This window comes from Erpetoichthys calabaricus, chromosome 6 (genome assembly GCF_900747795.2).
Source record: "Erpetoichthys calabaricus chromosome 6, fErpCal1.3, whole genome shotgun sequence".
NCBI lineage: Eukaryota > Metazoa > Chordata > Cladistia > Polypteriformes > Polypteridae > Erpetoichthys > Erpetoichthys calabaricus.
In genome coordinates, this window is record NC_041399.2 from 109,019,910 (window position 1) to 109,032,962 (window position 13,053).

Consider the following 13,053-nt stretch of genomic DNA (forward strand, 5'->3'; position numbering starts at 1 on the left):
ACTTTCGTTACACTGGGATTTGAGAAACTAGTAAATTAAACGATTTTAAGATGAAGCTTATGATGTTCTACTTTAAATGACAAAATAAAACTACAAAGATTAAAGTGGAAATTGAGATTAAAAGTTGACATTGAGCTTTTCACGGCGACTGATATGCAACAACTTTTTTATTTTGGGCACTGTGCGACTTTATGAACTTGAGCTTTTCAGTTTCTCCGACATGCTATGTCACTCGATCAACTTCCTTTTGTTGTTTAGATCACTGTTTAAACCAACAAATAGTATGTTTTTCCTTTGCCTCCACTTGGTATTCGCTGAAATTCTTCTATTTTCCCTCGTGCTTTTGCCATTGTATTTTCACAGAAGGCAGAGCTTAAGGGCCATTTATATTGATATGCATATTCAAAGAGGCATAATTCTGGGAGGAATTGGGGCAAGACAGAAGGCATGTGCATTACTTTTCACTCTGACCAGGATTTATTTAGCGGAAGAACATGGAAGTTGGCGTTTGCACAGATTTATGCATCTGGATTTTTTTTGTGCGTACGAACATTTCCACTTTGTGCTTATGCCATGTTATAGTGAGTTCTACACACGGCCTTATACATGAGGCCCCAGGTGAGGTAGACAGCTGCGGATATAACCGGCATGGTATGTTACAGAGTAGCAGTAGAAGAATTATCTTACAACATAGAAAGAAACCGGAGTAGTACAACTTCTTATAGAATTCCTTTTTTTTTTTTGGCCTTTCTTAGAGCAGCATACAATGGCATAACAGTAGGAGTCGTACAAGCACCTAAATTAAGAAAATGTTTTCCAAAAAACATGTCTAACATATGTGAGCTTCTTTGTACAGAAGGATGTTACAATATTTTTTCCATGAGTACAAGCAGAAAAGGTGATTAATTTATGGTCCTCCATATTTTTAACTTTGGGGAGAGGAGAGGGAGAAAAAAAAAAAAAAAAACCACCAATATACAACATGTCAGGGTTAAAATAACATGGCAAAAAAGCAAACTTATTGCAATTCCTTTCAAATAAAAAAAAGTATCTGTTAAGGTACATTGTATCCCATTATGCAGTATGGGCGGTAGGCATATGATGGCAAAAAATTCAGTTTATCATCACTTTACAAATGTTTAAAAGTTTTGCTGCCTCAAAAAAAAAAAAAAAAACTACCGATGATAGACAGCTTCAAGCTGGACAAGTTATGAAATTAACTTCTATTGAATTGACAGTTGTTAATTGCTGAATGATTGACACAATCACATTAGCAAGCACACTTGGAAGTTGTCAGGGTCTCAAATCTCACATAGCTTTTCTATCATTGCAATATCCTGGCAATAACAACTTTTACCATGTTCATCACCGACTACACCAATTTAGCAGGCAAGAAATCCAACTGTGAACACAGAAAATTACTTCAGTGGCATGTTGCTTTTCATTGTTTTCTATGCTTGAAGCATGTTGTCAACCAGCTCAACATATTTTGATGTTATATATATATATATATATATATATATATATATATATATATACATACATACATATATTCTCCGTTGCAATTTCCTTAAGCCCTTAGTAAGAGCAAGATGTTACTTCAGTGTTAGTATTGAAATTGAGTTTCACTAGGTACTGTAATTGCAGCAGCTCAGTTTCCATTAAATGTCACCACCCTCCTCAGATTTTTGCCTAGCACAAGCACTGTAAAGTACCTATCCATACAGTCAAGAACACTACATACAAATTACAGCCACAAAAGCAGTACTTGATATGCTGATCAACATTATAAAATGAATACCTGGAAGCATTACAGAGAATAAATTACAGAAGGGTAGGGGGAGAAATACAGCAAATGCAAAAATATCTACAAGAACCATTAAAATGACAAACCATAAAACATGTACAGTATATGATGCATGTTTTATTGTCTGTGACTAGCACAATAATGAATCAATAGTTGGTCTTTCCATATAAAATATACAAATAAAAAAAAAAAAAGGTCACAGAAATTGATTTGTTTGCCGAGAGAATACCGATTACCAGACAGACATAATCGGCAAAACAGATAAGGTGTTAAACATAATACATCCAACGAAAACTCAAAAACAAGTAGAGGAGTTAAAGCAATAATTGTTTATGGGGTTAGTTCTTTGAGACACTTCTATTCATAAATGTTACATTTTGATAAACAAGTTTTCTCTAATATGATGATGAAAAAAATATACCAAGTTGTGTGTCACTATGGAGAACAAGGTTTAAATAAGGTTAAGGTGTTTTGAGAATGTATCAAAGAATATCAAAATATTGCATTTCAGATCAGATTTATCACAATATAAATTTATATTCCATCACCCAGTCCCGACAGTTACTGTATATAAAAATCATGTAGTCACCCATTTACTGAACCTCCTTAATGCAACTTAAGACCGTGAGGAGTCCAAGCCTGTCCAAGTAGTACCAAGGCAGAAAAGGAACAAACTACTGCCATTAGTGCTGGGCGGTATACCGGTTCATACCGAAAACCGTTTATTTTTTTTATGATATGGATTTTTCTTATACCGCAACACCAGTTTAAATTGCCTAAACGACATTCGGAACGTGGCGCAGTGGGAAACTGTTCAAGTGGGGACCTTTTTCACTGCTACACCGCTAAACACAGATTTGTTGCACTAGGGCTCTTTTTCACTGCTACACCACCAAATAGTGGGCGGTAGCATAGGTATGCCGCGCGGTGAAAATGGACAGAGAGCCGAAAAAAAAGGAGTCACGTCTGTCGCCTGGAGATGCTTTAGTTTTAAAAAGGTCAAATGTGTAAATACTGTTTCTATATTACTGGATAATACTGCAAGCCAAGTTGTACTTGTTTTATTTGTTTTCAATACAGTGTAATGTACCTGGGTACTGTGTAATATTGTGACGACATGTTGACTTTATTCTCGTACTTTGTCATTAAAGTAGAACATCGTAAACTAAACTTCATCGTAAAATGAATATTTAATTTACTAGATTTTCTCAAACCCCGTCATAAGTTATATAGCACATTAAATGCTTTGTGTTGTGTTCCCCGACCCAGTTGTTAATCACTACGCTTATTAAATTGACTTCCTCCGCACTAAGAGGAGACGGTGATCACCATACAGAATCCGTTCACTGTATGATATTCCTGCTCTCTGAAAATTTAGAATGCTAAGATAAATACGTGATATCATTTTCATGATGAAATGCATTAAAGCAGGTATTAAACATGCACGGTAGTGTGGCGGTAGTGCTGCTCTCTCGCAGTAAGGGGTCCCCAGGTGTATGTTCAGTGTAGAGAACTTTATGGCAGGTGTGACGAGACTCCGAAAAACTGGATGTATGAAAGGGTATTGCACAGGTTTAACTTAAATATTGTTTAAATGTTGGGTTTGTGATCTGGTGGTCGGAGAGACGAACACAGAATTCACAGGTTCTATATTTTGACTGCATCTGTCATGCAATGTGATTTCCTTCTCATTAGTGCCACCCCCTTGAAAAGTATCACTTTATGGGGCAATGCAAACCTGTATTAATACTTGTGTGCACATCAAAATGTTTTTTTTTTGTACAATGCTCTTGACAGTGGAATAGGTTATTCTTAGCCAGTAATTGCAGTGGAAAATGTGTTTAACATCCACTCATGCATGGGAAAAAAATACCGTCAAATACTGTGAAACCGGGATAATTTAGAAAAATACCGTGATATAGAATTTTGGTCATACCGCCCACCCCTAATTGCCATGGAGACAACTACATCAAGGGTATATTGGTACACCTACTGTTTCTGAAAAACGGGAAGGAAAAAAATACACTAACCAGACAAAAACCCTGACAAAACATCTAATTTTTTTATGAAACCACTTTTCCTGGCTGAGGGTTGTGGGGGCAGCAGGCTAAGTAAATCAGCTCAGACTTCCCCAAGACCTGTAGCTATTGACAGGGAATTCCCAGGTGTTCCCAAAACAGCCAAGAGATATAATCCTTTCTGCATGTCCTGGGTATGATGTTGGGTCTCTGCCCAGTGGGATGTTTCCAGAAGAGCTCCAGGTGAAGCTACCCAAGGAGCAGCCTTGCAACATGCCCAAACCTCCTCATAATTCTGAGGAGCAGGTTCTACTCGGAAGCTCACCTGTAACATTGAACTTCATGTCATATTGCCTCCCTGCAAAGAAAACAAAATTTCTGCTGCTTGCATCTGCCATCTCATTCTTTTTGTCATTACCCACAGCCTCTGAGCATAGGCGAGGACAGAGATGTATATTGACTTTTTAGCCAAGAGTTTTATCTTTAGACTACATTCCCACTTCACCACCACCGACCAATACAGAGCTTGCAGGAGAGATGCTCCTCCCCCATCACACAGGATGAAGATCCCGAGGTACATGAACTCCTCCATTAAGGGCAGCTGCTCTGTCTTTCTCTCTTTATTCCGATGTGAGAAAGTGAACTCACAAGTGTTTAATCCTTTTTCCTAGGTAGCAGTGCCACATAAAATAATGAGATCATAGATATCACTTGTCTATCCAAGACTAAACCAATCTATAAATACACAGTAATATACCACTCTGTAGTAAATCCATGCAAACTAACACGTTTTGTTTAATATCCTAACCTCAGTGACCACGTTTTCCAACAAAATGTCTGAATCAGACGTTTCTCTTTATGATACATTTGTATAAAAGCATATTTTGTTTTAAGCAGGCTTCAAATGTTATGTTACTCTGAAATGCATATCTACTATCTAAACATTTGTTTAGATTTCTTGTTTAGGCCGATTTACTGTAAATTACTTACTATTTTAAAATCACACAACTTACTAAACAGGTGCTCCATTTCAAAGTACTCCCACACACAAAATAAACGAGGTGGAAGGAATCAAAGTGAAAAGTACTTCAGGGTAGCATAGTGTAATCTTCCTCATTGGTTTATGGATAAGGTCTGCACTGAAATGTTGCATTTAAAGATTTAAATTTTATACGGTTAAAAACTTTCTGAATTGTACATTTTCCAATATTATGTCATTCAGCTGCCTTTTTCTTTGAGATTGCTTTTTAGCATACTGCCAGATATGATCATTTTTTAGTCTAAAGAAATATTGTATATTGCAGAGATTAACACTTTAAACTCAAGCACATTGTTTTGTGCCTACCAGTGGGATGGAACATTAATTTCAAATTTTCAAAAACTGAAGAAAATCTTTAAATTTACTCATTGTTAGAATTAAAGTACATTAAAAAGGGACATATTGCATACTCTGATACCACTAAACAGGGTTTTTCTTCTCTCAAATATGGCCAAATTGCTATATCAGAGCAACACTTGCCCCCCGGTTTCTTGAACATCCTGATTCAATGGCATACAATTTGACAGAAAGATTATTATCCAAGTTAAAGAGAAAGATGTGTTCTTAACATATTCACCTACACTTTCAGTGCTTGGACACTCTTTTCCATCAACTATGGAAATAAAGTGCATTTATTGAACAAATGTTACTAAATTTTTCAACTTATTTTTTGTAACACATCCATACAACATACAGTAGCATTCTTCATCTTTAAAAATTCTGAAATGCCTGGCGTTTATTTTGAGGAATAGAACAGTTAGCCAGTTAAATCAAAGTGCCACAAAAAGGCCAAAAATGAGGCTAGGTTAAAAGGGTTAAATCTTGCATATTCAATTCAGTGCCATCTGTGGCTTCAGGTGAATCATCTCCATCAAAATCTGCTAAATTCATATATTTTATATAAAGTGGAATGTGCCAGAATTTTTTTTTTTTTTTTTTTATTACAACAAAGCATTGCTCTGCCGAATTTACAATTTTGTTAGCATGTAGTAAATGTCAATATTTTCACACTTTGGAAGAAGAACAATATCTTGTACCATACCCACATAACTAGCTACTACAACGAAAAAGGGGGGAGAAAAAAAAAAAAAAGCATCAAGCTCTATGTTGCATGCCAGAAATCTAGAAATTGACAAATCACAGGAACAACAAATCCAAACCCTCCAAGAATCAGGCATCACTACGTGAAATACCTGATGGCAGAAACCACATAACAGCATTCACAACTTAAATCTCTTAGGTAGAACACCCAGTATGGGCTAGGTGGTCTTTTGGCCTCGGAAACCCTGCAAATTGCTTTTTTTTTTTTAAAAACTATGCTCCCAGACATCTTACCTTATCGTATTCATCTTTAGATACTTACAATATTAGACTGCTAGATGTGTATTATACAAGTCTGTATTCACACTTTTTTTTTTTTTTTAAAACATATTTATGCCTAATTTAACTTGTTTTTTCTTGTAACCATTTCTTTAACATCTTGTAAAGCACTTTTGAGATACATCCGGTGCATGGAAATGTGCTACAGAAATGTAAATCACAACTTCAATTTAGTGATTTGCATTAATTCTACAGGGCTCAAATGTATTAACCAAAATGCAAGAACCAAGAGGCTGAGAACACACACATGCCTTGGGAAAGCAGTCCAGTACTTTCACTGCATGGATACTCTTACTGTAAGAACACTACAATAGCAAAAGGAAACCCAAATATCCATGACACAGTCAGGAATAAATGACACACTTTGAAAATAAATGCCAAAACACTGGGTGTCTGCTACTTTCAGGACATGCCTGCCAACTCCAAATAAAGTGTGCAGCATTACGAGCATAATCATGCCTAAAAATGTTGCAACAGCAAATTATTCCAAGAACAATATGCTAACTTTCTAAAACATGGATTAAAACCCATCTTTAAAGGAGTGGTTACACAAGTGCAATTTTGTTAATAAGTCTGCACTGGATCTATACATAAAAAAATAAAGGTAAACAAAATGCAGATAATTAAAAAAAAAAAAAAAAAACCTTCATATAAGAAGTTGACATAGCCATACTTGAGCTATTTCTTATAACTTGTTTGGTTTACAACAGTTGCTAAACCACTTTAACAAAAATAAATAAATAATAATAAATAATGTTTGACAATTTAGTTCTGGGCGGCACGGTGGCGCAGTGGGTAGCATTGCTGCCTCGCAGTTGGGAGACCTGGGGACCTGGGTTCGCTTCCTGGGTCCTCCCTGCATGGAGTTTGCATGTTCTCCCCGTGTCTGTGTGGGTTTCCTCCGGGCGCTCCGGTTTCCTCCCACAGTCCAAAGACATGCAGGTTAGGTTGATTGGCGATTCTAAATTGGCCCTAGTGTGTGCTGGGTGTGTTTGTGTGTGTCCTGCGGTGGGTTGGCACCCTGCCCGGGATTGGTTCCTGCCTTGTGCCCTGTGTTGGCTGGGATTGGCTCCAGCGAACATACAGTTTACAAAACTATGTATGAAAATCTGTAAAAGGCAGTGTCAAAATGAAAGATCTGGGAAAATATGACTTTTTAACATTCATAAAAGGTTATTCAAAGTTCAGTTAACATCAGGCAAGAACTCCATAAAGCTATTCAACTGCTGCTTATCTACAGTCTGAGTGCATCACCACCTTCGTTGATCATAAATGGTATGAATTTACTAGCACAAATATGGTTGCAAAACAGATAGCAAATGTCAGTGTCTGTCAGTAATTGAGTTTGACAATTCCTTCAGAGTTCATCCAGCTTCTAGAAACAGCTGATATTGTAAAACAAATAAACTTGCACAAACTGATCAGGTAAGCAAGTGATTTTGCTAAGGTATTGCCATTGTTGCTTAGTCCATTCATATCACGTTGTTCTCATCTGAAGTGAAGCCATCATGACATTTTGATTACTCAACTTGAATATTTTATTTCTTCCATATGTAAACCTATTAAACAAGTGTAACCTGGGTCAGGTTTCAAAAGGAATATATCTAACTGCGAGTTTGTGTAAATAAAGTTTATTGAAGTTGAGTATATATGTAGGTGAAAGAACGAGAAGGAGTGACTGTTGAGGCAGCACGCTGAAACAAGACAGAAGGAACAAGAGAGAAAGTCGGAGTTGAGGCAGCACGCCGAAGCAAGACTGACAGAACGAAAGAGAAAAGAGAGGTGCTGTGGAGGCAAAACGCCGATACAAGGTAGAGAGAAAGAAAGAGGGACTAAATGTAGCAAACAGCTTAAAAAAAAAAAAAAAGAAGAGTTGGTTGATAAAGGAGAAGACGGCAGGCAGGACACAAGGCAGAAATGGTGATCAGTGAGTAGAGGGTTTTTTTTTTTGTTTATTTGTTTTAAAGTGGCTTGAGTAAACTTTCAAGTGAAGGGGCCAGTTTCTGGTTTTTTTTTTTTGTTTGGCCACTACGCACCCGAGCTACGTTTGGGGTCCCCAACGGAGTGAGTAATATTCATTGATTGTGGAAATAAGTCCAGGTGAGCTCACCAATAGTTTCGGACCCATTGTATATAGGCCTATATATATATATATATATATATATATATATATATATATATATATATGGTTCTAAATACGTTATTGTTTGTGTTTTATGCATAGTGTATATAGTTGTAATTTATCAATTTAGAAAAACTGTTCATGTTTCAATTTAGTAAAGAGAGTTTTCGTTTATATATTTGAGTAACTGATTTGATTATTGATTATAAGGCTGAAGGTGGGTGATAGTGTACCTTCCCACAATAGAGGTGGCGACACCATTATAAAAGAGCTCAGGACCTTGCATACCGATAATGGAAGGGTGGTGCAAGGGGGTTACACAAGATATGTGTGCTTGGTGTGTGGGTGTGTTTGTGTGTGTCCTGCGGTGGGTTGGCACCCTGCCCGGGATTGGTTCCTGCCTTGTGCCCTGTGTTGGCTGGGATTGGCTACAGCAGACCCCCGTGACCCTGTGTTCGGATTCAGCGGGTTGGAAAATGGATGGATGGATGGAATTTAGTTCTGTGTGGGCAATTTTTTTTTTTTTTTTTTTAATATAAATTGGCATCCAAAAGCACTATTCCAATTGATTCAATTTGTTTATTGTGGAAAAAATGTTACTCAGATTATTTTCTACAAAATAAAACTGAAGCGGTCTGCATGAAATTCACCCGCCAACTTTAAAAATTCTTGGGCACAGCTACAGATTTGAGTCATTTTAAATAATTATGCTACTTTAAGTTATTCAGTGACATTGCCTCTTTGAACAGACTGTACTTTCGCATAACAGGTTTTTGTTGTTAAATGACATTATACAATATCTGAAGAATTATGAATCCCAGGAGAGTTTCATGAATAAACATATGGAATTTAAAAAAAAAAAGCACATCAACTATGAATTTCCAAATAATTAAGTATACATGTAAAGGAACAGAAGGACAAAATGAAATATTTTAAAACAAAAAAAAAAAAAAAAGTAGTTTAGTATTTTTTAGAAGCAGTCGCCTCATGGATCCATAATTTGGCATTCCTTTGAAGAATCTCACAACACAAACATCTCACTCATGGTTCATACTCTACATTCAATAATTAATAGCACAAGACTTGTAATAGTGCCATATTCGCGCATTTTAGATATAAATTTTTTCGGGTAGTGTAAATGGCATTTGCGTGTATAAATCTTATATCTATTCCTTTACTCCCATTTCTCAGAAGAGTACGTGTTTCGTTGACTGGTGTCCTAATGTAGCCCCGCAGAAGTTAGTGTGTCCTGTCCCCGGCCGACTCCTGCACTGAGCCTAAAAAACTAACTGGATACGCTCCGACTTCTCCCGACGAATAAGGCAGTTTTAGAATATTTAACATTAAAAGCATTTTCTAAGGATGCCGCTTTCTGATACAGTTTGACTATCCCTTACACGATGCGTCACCCACAATGTATTAAACAGGATTTGTTTAGGGATTAATTCAGTTCCACTTGGGAATTAGCATTTGAATAAAAATCAAGCTAGAAGGCTACTGGAGCCCTTCCAGTTGTTAAAAACATTAAATTAACCATCTCAAGGATTAATGGAACATCTGATTTAGAACAGCATAAAGCTAATGAAAGCACGCCAGCATTACAGGACATCACATGGCTTGCAATATTCCTCCCAGGGCACCAGTAAAATAATTTGCTTTTACTTTATCAGACTCTTAAACATAATTGATTAGACATTATTTTTTGCAATACTGTGTGTGCTGAGAACTTTATGTAAAGGACTAACAAGAAAATCGCAACAGCACGGTTGGAAAATGGGACATTACTACTGTAGTAAGTCTCTTGAAACAACACTACCTCTGCCAAAAAAAATTACTAGGAAGGATGTGTCTTGTCTTATCGTATCCGTTTCTGGTCCACAGCTTCCGTGTCAGCGGTTTAAAAACTACAGCTAATATACATGAAAACTTTGTCACGATTTTTTTAATATATAAACAAAGTACGAAGGCTGGATATACCTTATTTACAGAGTATGACATTAAGCACAAAACCCAAATGTTAGCCTTCTGAAGCAAAGCCACTAAAACAGGTTTATACAGAATGCAATCAATTTAGTGGGGAAACTAGTAACAGAGCTGGTACTAGATGTACTACATAATGGTAGATTTCATTGCTACATCCCCCGACCCAAAACGAAATAACCTCTATACTGATCAGATCGGAAATACGCTTAAAACATAAAATATATACATATGTAAAGCACTGCCAGTTAGACATACGTGTTGTAATATCTATGTACAGCATTCGTACAACTCCAAACGAGAAAGAACGCTAACAGGACAAGCTGCTGTGCTTATGCGATGTTATTGCTACAGTTCTGTACATATTATTAAAGACTGTGGATAAAAACGACTTTACGATATACATTCGGTGCCCCGTGTCTACTCCTAGGGATTATTCATACTCACCGAGTTGCCACTTAAGCCAAAAACAACACCCTGCATGCAGTGGACCAGAAAGGTGAAATGCACATTGCCAACGCGAAGAAGTAACTGCAACGCCCCGATTTTCTTGCCATCAATGCATGTCAATTAACTTTATTTCTTACCGCTCTTTATCTCACGATATCCGCAGAATTGATAATTGTAAATTCGCATCTTAACAGACTAAACTGCCGATAGGCACTGAAATTACAGTTTGCCTATTAACCACTAACAGGTTAATATTTCACTTGACTCTGCTTAAGTAAGTCGTCTGATGACAGCGAAAATAGGCAACAGCGGACTATAATGATGTGGATAGATGTCTAGCCTACGTCCAATCAGTATCTAATTGATGCGACGGTGTATGCGCGCCGATGCCGGAAAGGATGCCCTGCTACCTTGACAAGGTTTTCGCGGTAGCGCTGGATAGAAAAGCTCAGCAGTCAAACAACTTACAGATCAGGTTAACAATCAGCGGCAGGCTCGAAAGAATGGCAGCGCGGCTAGGTACACACCTCTTCCTCTTGGAGATGCCAAAGTTTATAAAAATAAATCTGCTACCATTGCACTTGGTTCTGTTGTCCTGTATCGATAAATCACCAGGCTCACATCCGACAAATTATACTGCAGCTGTGCTCCGCATCAAGAGAAAGTCAGCCAGCCAGCCAGTCAGTCAGTCACGCGATTTGCGTAGCACAAAACGAGGTCCATGCCGTGAATGGCATACAGCAGACAAGGAATACTCCCCCTCGGCACCGTCGAACAATTAAAAACGGAAAGGTGGCGTTTCTGGTAAGCTAGGCAGGACGCGCTTCCGAGGCAGTACGGGGGAAAAAAAAGCTGCGTTGCGCCGTGCCGCTGGCTCTACATGCCGGAGCGCTGCCAGCTCTTAGTCCACCTGAGCCAATCAGCCTGCAGCGCGCGCCTCTGCAGCCCTTGCATTCCACGCGTTCTCTTCTGTCTGCCCTGCTCCTCTGGCTCTCACTCCGGGTGAAAAGGTGTTGCCGCGGCTCTCGTTAGAGCGCGATAGCTCTCAACAGCACTCGTAATTCTTCACAGGAGTGGGCAACATGTCAAACTGCAGGTGAGCCTGGTACACACCAAAGAAGGGAAGCTGGCAAACCAGGGAGGGTCTGGCCAGTCAGGGGGTCTGTGCACGTATGCTCCCTCTCAACAGTCTGACATGGATGCTTGTAATCTGATAACATCTGAAACACTTGCTTTTATGTAAATAAATAAATAATACTAAAAAAAAAATATTAGCTGCTGTACAAACCTCTCTCATACACTTTACAAAAGGAAAGATATTCATAAGGTTGCACTCATTGGAATTTTATTTAAAAATTATTTGCAGTCAGTGTACTTTGATTGCCTATCCCAATTGTTGTACCCATTAACTGGTACTTTTTTCAGGCCCTCCTTATCACATTGTTATTGTCATCAGGTGTGTTTTTAACTAACTAAATAAATAAGTGGGGACGCTCAGGATTGCCCAGCTCCAATCTTGGAGGCCTACATGTTTTTCTTTCTGCCACTTAGTACTAATTGAAAAAATCCCTGTTCTTAACTGACATTTTTTTCCCCTTCATTTAGTCACTTTTTTTTTTTTAACTCAAACCTCTGAATTTCTTCTTAATTTTTAAATGACAGCCAAAAATAAAATTGAGACGTGAAGTGAGCCAGCAAGTGATCAGCTAAGTTGGGGGACTCAAACTCCAACCAGTTTCTTAATTAGAAGCTGGTTCTTGTTGTCAGTTAAACCTATTATTTAATTCCATAGGTTGGTGGTGCTGTCTATCTGCCACAGCAGATATTTCCCAAACTGTTGATTTTCTTTTTTTCTAAGAGCACTGTCAGAATGTTTTGTGGATATGAGCAGGTCAGAATTATTGAAACCTTGTCCTTCATTCATTTTCAGATATTGTATGATGAACACAGGTTATCTGATTGTGTGTTGGCTTGTTTTATATTTCGTTATTATTGACTACTAAATTAAGGAAAAAAGAATCCATTATGGGATTTGAGCCTTAAATAGTAAAATTAGTCACAAAAACTGGTCACTAATTAAGAAAATGGTTAGAATGAAAATGTGCAGCCACTGAGGACCTTATCAAGTGACACTGGGCACCCCTGCTGGTGAGTCAATCCTTTTCCCTCCACTGATTAGCAATCACATTTTGAATGGAAGTATGGCAAGTTGTGGTAGCTGCAAGGATTGTATTGGGGACAAGCACCAGCAACAAAC

The 13,053-nt window shown here is 37.8% G+C and overlaps 1 protein-coding gene across 1 annotated transcript in view; it reads right to left on the reverse strand.

The window, feature by feature from the left end:
* myripb (myosin VIIA and Rab interacting protein b) overlaps positions 1-12,009 on the reverse strand; it is a 602,328-nt gene extending 590,319 nt beyond the window's left edge. The window contains 1 exon segment of the mRNA XM_051928763.1: positions 11,265-12,009. The gene's annotated coding sequence lies outside the window, so the exon portion shown is untranslated.
* Positions 12,010-13,053: the final 1,044 nt, after the last annotated feature.